Source organism: Cibotium barometz, chromosome 24 (genome assembly GCF_041138505.1).
Source record: "Cibotium barometz isolate CiBa-2024 chromosome 24, ASM4113850v1, whole genome shotgun sequence".
Lineage (NCBI taxonomy): Eukaryota > Viridiplantae > Streptophyta > Polypodiopsida > Cyatheales > Cibotiaceae > Cibotium > Cibotium barometz.
The window spans coordinates 2,667,244-2,675,426 of record NC_141069.1 but is presented as its reverse complement, the minus strand read 5'-3'; positions in this window follow the sequence as shown (position 1 = coordinate 2,675,426).

Genomic DNA, 8,183 nt, shown 5'->3' with positions numbered 1-8,183 from the left:
CGTCATCAATGGAATAGTTTCTGTGCCCCCCCCCCCCCCCCCCCGACGAAGTTTATCACCCCCAAGTGAATTAGTATCAAATGATTGTGAAGAGTCCACCCCCAAACTCTCTGACTCGGAACATACGCAGAGACTCATCTAGTCGCTCTCCGGACTAGCGCTCGCTCCGCATCCCGCATAAACCTCAACTAATCTCTCTGGACTAGTACTCCTTTTTAACAAGAGAGGTGGCTGCTACTACTGTGTAGTATAAGTGCAACCGCGTACATCGTGTCATACCTCTAAAAAAGATGAATCATGCTCACATACCCCACATAGTGACTCCAATAGTTCGCTCTTGAAGGTGGTGAAATTTAACTCATTCACCATCGTCATGCGGCTCCGTGCATCTACTACTATGTTAAATTTATCCTTTGGTAACGAAGTGTAAGGTCAAACTCTTGTAGGATCTCTGCCCACCGAGATTTTCTACCCTTTAACTCACTCTGCCTTGAAAGCCATTTGAGACTTTCATGATCCATTCAGACCTCAAATGTAGGACCATACAAATAATGTCGCCACTTTTTTATAGCATAATTAATAACATGTAACTCTTGCTCATAAGCCGAGTAGTTAAGTTAAGCATGGTCAAGCTTCTTGCTTTTAAATGCAACAGGGCATCCCCTTTGCAATAAAACCACCCCAATGGCCTCCCCACTAGCGTCTGTCTCCAAAACAAATGGTTCATTTACAATGCTCAATACTAGTGTCATCGCGATGGCCACCTTGAGCTTCTCAAAATCTTTGAGGATCCCCCCATTGAATAGTTTTATCATTTGTCCTCAACTCATCGGTTAAGCGCACTGCAATCTTCACGTAGTCCTTTACATACTAGAAACCCGACATACCTAGAAAAATCTATAATTTCTCAATATTTCTAGGTTTAGGCTATTTGAAAATAGCATCCCCCTTGTGAGGATCCATCCATGTATCTTTGGCAGAGACATTATGGCCTAAATAATGAATTTTCTTAGCAAAAAATTTACATTTGGATTCCTTTCCCGAAATAGCTTATTTTCCCTAAAGAGTTTAAACAATGAGCGCAAATGTTGTAAAAAGTGTTCTTTCGACTTTCTATATATAAGCATGTAATCAAGGAAAATTACATGAATTTTCCTAAATATGGACATAAAACCTTGTCCATCAGTATCATAAATGTCACTGGAGAATTCGTCAAGCCAAATGGTATGACTAGGAACTCGTAATGTTTAAAATAAGTCCTAAACGCGTCCTTGGGAACATTATGTTCCCTAATCCTGACTTGGTGATACCCTGATCTAATATCAATCTTAGAAAAATACTTCGCACCATTGAGTTAATCAAACAACTCATCAATGCAGAGCATCGAATACTTATTCTTAATCGTTATCTGATTAAGAACACAATAGTCTACACACATCCGCAGAGACTTGTCTGTCTTTTTTACCAATAATGGACGAAGCCCTTGGCAAAAAACTCAGGAGTATAAACCCTTTCTTCACATACTTAGCTAACTGTCGTTTCACTTCCTTTACCTCAGAGTGTCTTAAATTGTAAGGAAGTTTGCTTATAGGTTTTGACCCTGGTAGCACATCAATGCCATGGTTAAGGTCCCTAGATGGTGGAACACCATCTCGGAGATCATCGGGAAACACATCCCTTAACTCTCACAATAAATCCCTCAAAGAAACTATGTACTTTTGTTTTATTGTCTCAGTTTCAACCTTAGTATTAAGGTTTTGTTCAAAAGAAGACAAAACAATGATCTCGACCAAGGCTATTTAAGTTATCATAACTTAAATTAGTTTCAACAACAAAAACTTTATCAACCACATTTATTTCATCTATGTGCAAGAGAGTACTAACATATATCTGTTGTATGTCATCGATGTCAATGGCACGGCACAACTCTTGGGACGAAATCATGGGTACGGCTAGAACCTCTTGCTCACCTTGAAGCCTCACTACTCTCCCCTCATGCACAAACTCTAAGCTATTATCCTGGTAGCTATGACTCAGGGTACGGCCGAGGTTATACAACCACTCCCTGCCTAGGTATATATCAACCCTGGCCAAGTGCATGACCTGAAAATCCAAACTGGCCTCATAGCCCTGCATAGCTAAAGGTATCCCCAAGACCACTGTGTCCCAAACAATCTTATCACGTGACCATTAGCCAATGATACAGTGTACATATGGTCGCTCTTGGTCTCTAGCAATCGTAACTTCTTAACTAATGTGTAGTTAAGAAAGTTGTGAGTGGCTCTATCATCAATCATGATGGTGACTCTATGGCCACCTAACCTGCCATATAAGTGGAGCAAATCATGTGATCCCACTAATGGCTGCCACATCACCTGGGTAATGTAGCAAGCATGGGTACTATTCTTATGTTCAACAGTTATCTCTTTGAACTCTGCGGAACTAAGAGATAACTATTGGATAATATGCAACTGTCGAGAGGATTTACCATCCTTCTTGGCATCACTGAAACTATCTCCAGCTCCTTGCTTTGGACATGTTGCCTGAAAATAGACGCATAGATTTTTGTTTCTAGCTTTCTCGTATTGTTCCTTCTTAGTGCATTTAGATTGATTTTTCTCTCGAAGAAGGCAGAGTTTCTTCTCCCAACGCCCTCTCTACTACTCACTCTCCTTTGTCCCCTATCGCCCCAAAATAATTTTCTCTTAAAATTAGAGCTCTCTTTATCCTCAATTGTCTTGCTAAGCCCGGATTCAGAGCGACATGAAATGTCGTATAGCAAAACCAGAATCCTTGCACTGCTGCGATTTTTTACATGAATGTCTCCCCAGAGGTCCCTAGACTTGTGAACCTTTAAGGAGATCCCACTCGAGACACTACATCCTTGATAGAAGGAAAACGCACCCTCTTGTGTGCAAATCTCGATGCAACAATACTCCTTGCAAGAGTAGCAGAACTAGCACCCAAACGGTCATGAATACTCCTAAACGCCTCGGTCTGGTTTCTCTCCCACAATGCTGGTCCTCGTTGTCGCAAACAACTAGACTAAGAACCCCCTCGAGATATCCATCTCGGCCTCTAACTCCACATCTGTGGGTCGAGTATCATCTCCATAGGCATCCTCATCATCAAGAAGATTGTCCTCAGAGTAATTCTCGTTAGTGTCGTCAGCCTCCTGCAAGGGTTGATCGTCCACTGATTCTATGTTGTCCGTCATTGCGGACGGTCCTACGGGGTCATCTACGAATAGGGAATCATTCGAAGCTATGTCAATGGGAACAATCCCAATCCCTCGCGAGCCCAAGGGAGATCGCGTCATCTCGAACTAGCAAGCGGTCACTACTTAATGAATACGGTCAAGCTCATCCTGGGTGGGCTAGACATGGAGGACAACATTTGAGAAAACCCCCTAACCAACTTAATAGCGACGAACTACCTCCACTAACCATGTTGGATTGGATTTTTCAAGTCTTATTATTTATTTTTTAATATTTTTTATTTTACAGATAAATAACAAAATACGATAAATAAATCAATCACAAGGAAAAAATCTGAACTAGCTACCCATGTCCCATAGAGTGTGTCGGCACCACTGCCAGAGACGCGGTCTCATCGATGTGGATGTGTCAGTGTGCCAACGGTCGATGTACTACAGTGTCGACGGGCAATGTCTTGCACACTACGGTGAGGCTACTCGAAGGGACAACGGCAACACTCTGCGACGATGCGTGCGGAGAAAGACGACCCCCTTTTGCTTGCAAGGCTGCTGCTGTGCAGTCAAGGGGTGGCTAGGGTTGCTCCTCAAGCCAAGAAAGAGAGAGAGAGAGAGGGAGGGAGATTCAACTGGCTTCTCCCCCCCCCCCCCCCCCCGCCCGCCTCCCCCCCCGCGCTACACATGTGCTGTAGCCGAGGTCGAGAGAGGGAGAGATAGTTTACCTCCCCCCAGTCTAGGCTTCTTAGCTTCTTCGGCACTATATGCTGCAGCCTCTCCCAAATTCTTCAGCTTCTCTCCTCCATACAGTAGTGGGCGCAGATGGTGTTGCCAGAGGGCAAGGCTTTCTCCTTCACTTGTTCTTCTAAGGTTGCTGCTTTGTGCTACTGTGTTGGTGTGTCGTGGTGCGGCCGTTGTTGCCCGCACGGCAGTTGCGCTGCTGTGGCTTCACCACCAGCGTATAACTATGTGCGCTGCTGTCCACGCCTGGGTTGCTGCACCCAGCGAATGAGGTATGGGCTACACTTAGTGCCTCTTCTTGCTGTACCCAGCGAAGCTATGGGAGTAATGTTTTTCACGCTAGCTGATGCGCGGGCTGTCCGTGCCAGCGCCTTTGTGTGGGCTATTGCTACTCGTCAAGCTGCGCTTGGTGTCAACTCTTCACACAGTCGTCTCCAGCACGGTGAAAAACGACCCGTTGTGCTCTTGGCTACTGGTGGTGGCTCAACCTGGCTCAAGGACCATCTTGTGTGTTGCGCAAACAATGATGGTTGCTGCTGGGCTGCTATGCAAGCGAAAACGAAAAGTACTTTGTTTGTTGCGCATAACAAAGACAAGAAGGCTCTGGCTATTTTTCACAGTCGAGCCCACATGACATGATGCGATAGTTTCTTTCCTATTTCAGCTATAGCTGCTCTTCTTCTCCACCACACACTATGTGTGTGCTCAGCCATTAGATTCTTCACAATTAAGATTTAATTGAATGGTTCAAAAACCATGGAGTGGACCTGACCCCGACAAACACGAGGCTCTAACACCAATGTCACAACGATGTAGCCGCGCACGCAGAGGAGAGAAGCCTTGGATCACCACCGATAATGGGGAATCCTCCCCACCATCGGGCATATATGGGGGCCTACTGCCCACACATGCCTGACCACCCGTGGAACTCCGTCATGGGCGCCCTCACCCCTAAACCATGACGCGCTCGCCATCCACGCTCCGGTGGACAGTCGAAGCCGGTTGGGCCCCCATATGTAACGGCTACGTAACATTGGGTTTCTTCATGGGCGAATATGTTGGCTAGGGTGAGGTTTTGTTGGTGTTAAATTAGAATTAGAGTAGAGGTTGAATTGTTGTCGAAGCAGAGGTTGCAAATATTGAAGATCTTTGGAGGTACATGCAAGGTTGTAGAGGAATCTCCAATGCGATGGTTCGTACCATGGGCTAGGCTTGTGCTCCATGGTCCCCCCATCCAAAGATGTACTTATAGGGTTAGCATTGACGAGGTTAGTTATAAGTGCATATGTTTGTGTGTGTTGTGAGATATGAGTTATGAAAAAAAAATGATGCTCGTAGTGAAATATGCAGGTGATGTGCATGGGCAATGGATGAAAGGTGTACACCGCCCATGTGTGTACTCCTCCAACATGAAGGTTTCTCCCACTCTACTGCTTTATTTGACATTTTCTCGACATCCCTTTTATTGGGGAGTCAAGATTATTGCATTGTTGAGGCATAGTAGTGAGCTCTGCACATGGTTGCAATGGAGCTGGGCTACCTCTATGGCTCAAGAGATTTGGAATTAGCAAGCACACTGGGGACAGAGGCAAGGTGGTGAAGCCGTTGAAAAGGCTATGGAAGGAAGGTCCAAGCGATGGGTCTAGGCTGACACCCACCATGGTCCCCCCATCCAAAAATTTACCCAAATGGCTATCGACGATCAGGCTTAATCCAGGTGCTTAAGATATCACTTTTTATTCATGTGTTTCTACTAGATGCAGAGCTCATAAGTATATTGCAGATGGCGTATATGGGCATTGGGCAAAAGGTGGACCCCTGTAGAAGCTCTTTCTAGTGAAAACACCAACCCACTTCAACTCTTCCACGTGGTTTGAGATAGAATATTAAGTGTTGATGTGTGGCAAGGCTGGTCGATAAGGGGAGATTGAATGAGGTTGGGTTATCCATGAGAGTTGAAGAATTTAAGATACCCAGTTTGACATGTACGTTGGTAAACTCCGAGCAATGGGTGGCTTACTGGACATGGCCAAATGGAGTTGGGTGTTGCATGAGCCTGTTTAAGTTAGTGGCTACTTGGCCCATTTGCTTAAAGCATGGCCAAGGCGACACAAAGAAGTGAAGCATGACATAATTTGGCTGCGAGGTGAAATTTCAAATAGCCGGACAATACCAATTGTGGTACGTTACCTCTAGGGCATCTCTACCTTGCGTGGTTGGAGGAATGTTTTGCGCGTTGGAGGCAAATTTTGGAGGCAGATGTGGAGCCTTGTTGATTCTTGGGCTTTTTCAGACTTTGGATGTATTTCCAGCTCTTCTCCTAGTTAGGTTCTCTTCCCAGTTCTCTTCTCGAGGGAGGTTTTCATGCTCTCTCTCTCTCTCTCTCTCTCTCTCTCCTCTAAAATAAAGTAAATGAAAAAGCATTAAAAAAATTTGTGATGATGTGGCACCTAGAACCACATGGCAATGTGGGCTTGCGTTGCCATGTGGCGCACACAACCCTTTTTTAGGTGATAATGTGGCACTAGATGCTCACATGACAACATGGACAGAGGCTCCAAAACTGACTCTTTTCGTTACGGCTTCTTAAGGATGCTCACGAAATCAACTATGGCGTTTGGCACGCTTTGAGGTTTCCTTATTGGTTCTATGATTGACTCTAAAATGGGATCAAGGATCTGCTGATGTGGGATTGTTCGTTCGTACTCAACCACTTGCTCAAGTACTAGCTCTACATCTTCCGTATGCATGGGTTTGTTTCATTCGCTCCTTCAACACGGAGGTGGGACACTCTTTAAGCTTCTTTGGAAGGTTTGCATAGTGAATGGGTTTCTTCACTTTGGGAAGAGCTAGTTTGAGTAGGAGATCACCCATTATCTTTGCGACGAGGGAGGCATCTTCAAAGCTATCGTCCAAACCACTTTCAATGGTCACGTCATTGCCTTTGACAAGTGATCATGCGTTGCTATTTTGCATGCTCTTCGAGGTTTTCTTTTGTTGAACTTATGGTTTAGATTTGTTAGCCTTCTCATGGGCTACTATAGGCTTTGGGGATTGCACCTGAGGCTCTTTGGCGGCTGGCTTCGAGGTTGATGCTCAACTTTCTACTTCTTAGCTACCTTGGATGTTTTCTTAGAAACTGCCCTGACCTTGGTCTAGAGTCTTGTGATGTCATTAAGAGGGACCATATGAATAAGTTCTCCTTGTACGCTTTTACAAATTAAGGCTCACCAAAGTGGAATACTCCAGCCACTAGAGTGATTGTCACTTGGTTGGGACAATTATTGAAAGCATGTTCGAATCCACACTTGTAACATGTGCCTCCGTATGAAATGACATGGGGGTTTGGCACTAGGGATGGATTTGGGATACTTGATGTGACAACTCTATGAGGACACTCAGCAACACACAACAAAGTTGCCATTCCAACTACTCTAAAGTCTTTTCTTCCCTATCGCCAAAACAACAACTGCTCCAAACAATGCATGACTGATTTCTCTGGAGAAAGTATGTGAGTCATTGCTACCCAAAAATTGGAAATGATGAACTCCATCGGCACAACTACTTCTCGACCATACACTAATGAAAAAGAAGTGTGACCTGCTGTTGCCATTTTATAGTTGTCTAAAATTCGTAGAGTGCCGAATATAATTTTTGGTCCCAATCTGTCTAATTCTGATTTTAACAATCTTTTTCAAGATTTTATGTAGCACTTGATTTATGGATTGAGCCGAACCATTGACCTATGGATAATCAACTATGAACTTTTTACGAATTATCACATGATCTTTGTGAGACTCTTGATGACCTCGTTCAAGAAATGTCCACTTTGTTAAAGTCTCTCCTCCTTTGTTGCACCATAGCTTCAAACAAGGAGGCATAGTCATCAACAATTACAGAGAGCTGAATAGCTAGTCCCTTTGAGCAAGTCTCTTCTAGCAAGCACAAAGTAAAGAAGGTGTACATCTATCTCCATTATAAGGTGGAAGCAAACCAAGCGACCAGCAGGCGGGAAAGTAAGAGTGGTGGCAACATTTAACACAAAGGGAGCACAAAAAGTGCAACAACAGTAAACAAAACAACCAAGGCTGTTGTCTCAATCAACACAAGCAGGTAACGTGCTTGCAGGAAGAAGAGGGAAGGTGGCCATCTTCAAACAATCAGCTTGTGCAACACAAGAATAGATGAGAGCAACATCAATTCTTCGAACAAACTCTCAATAAGCGCATGT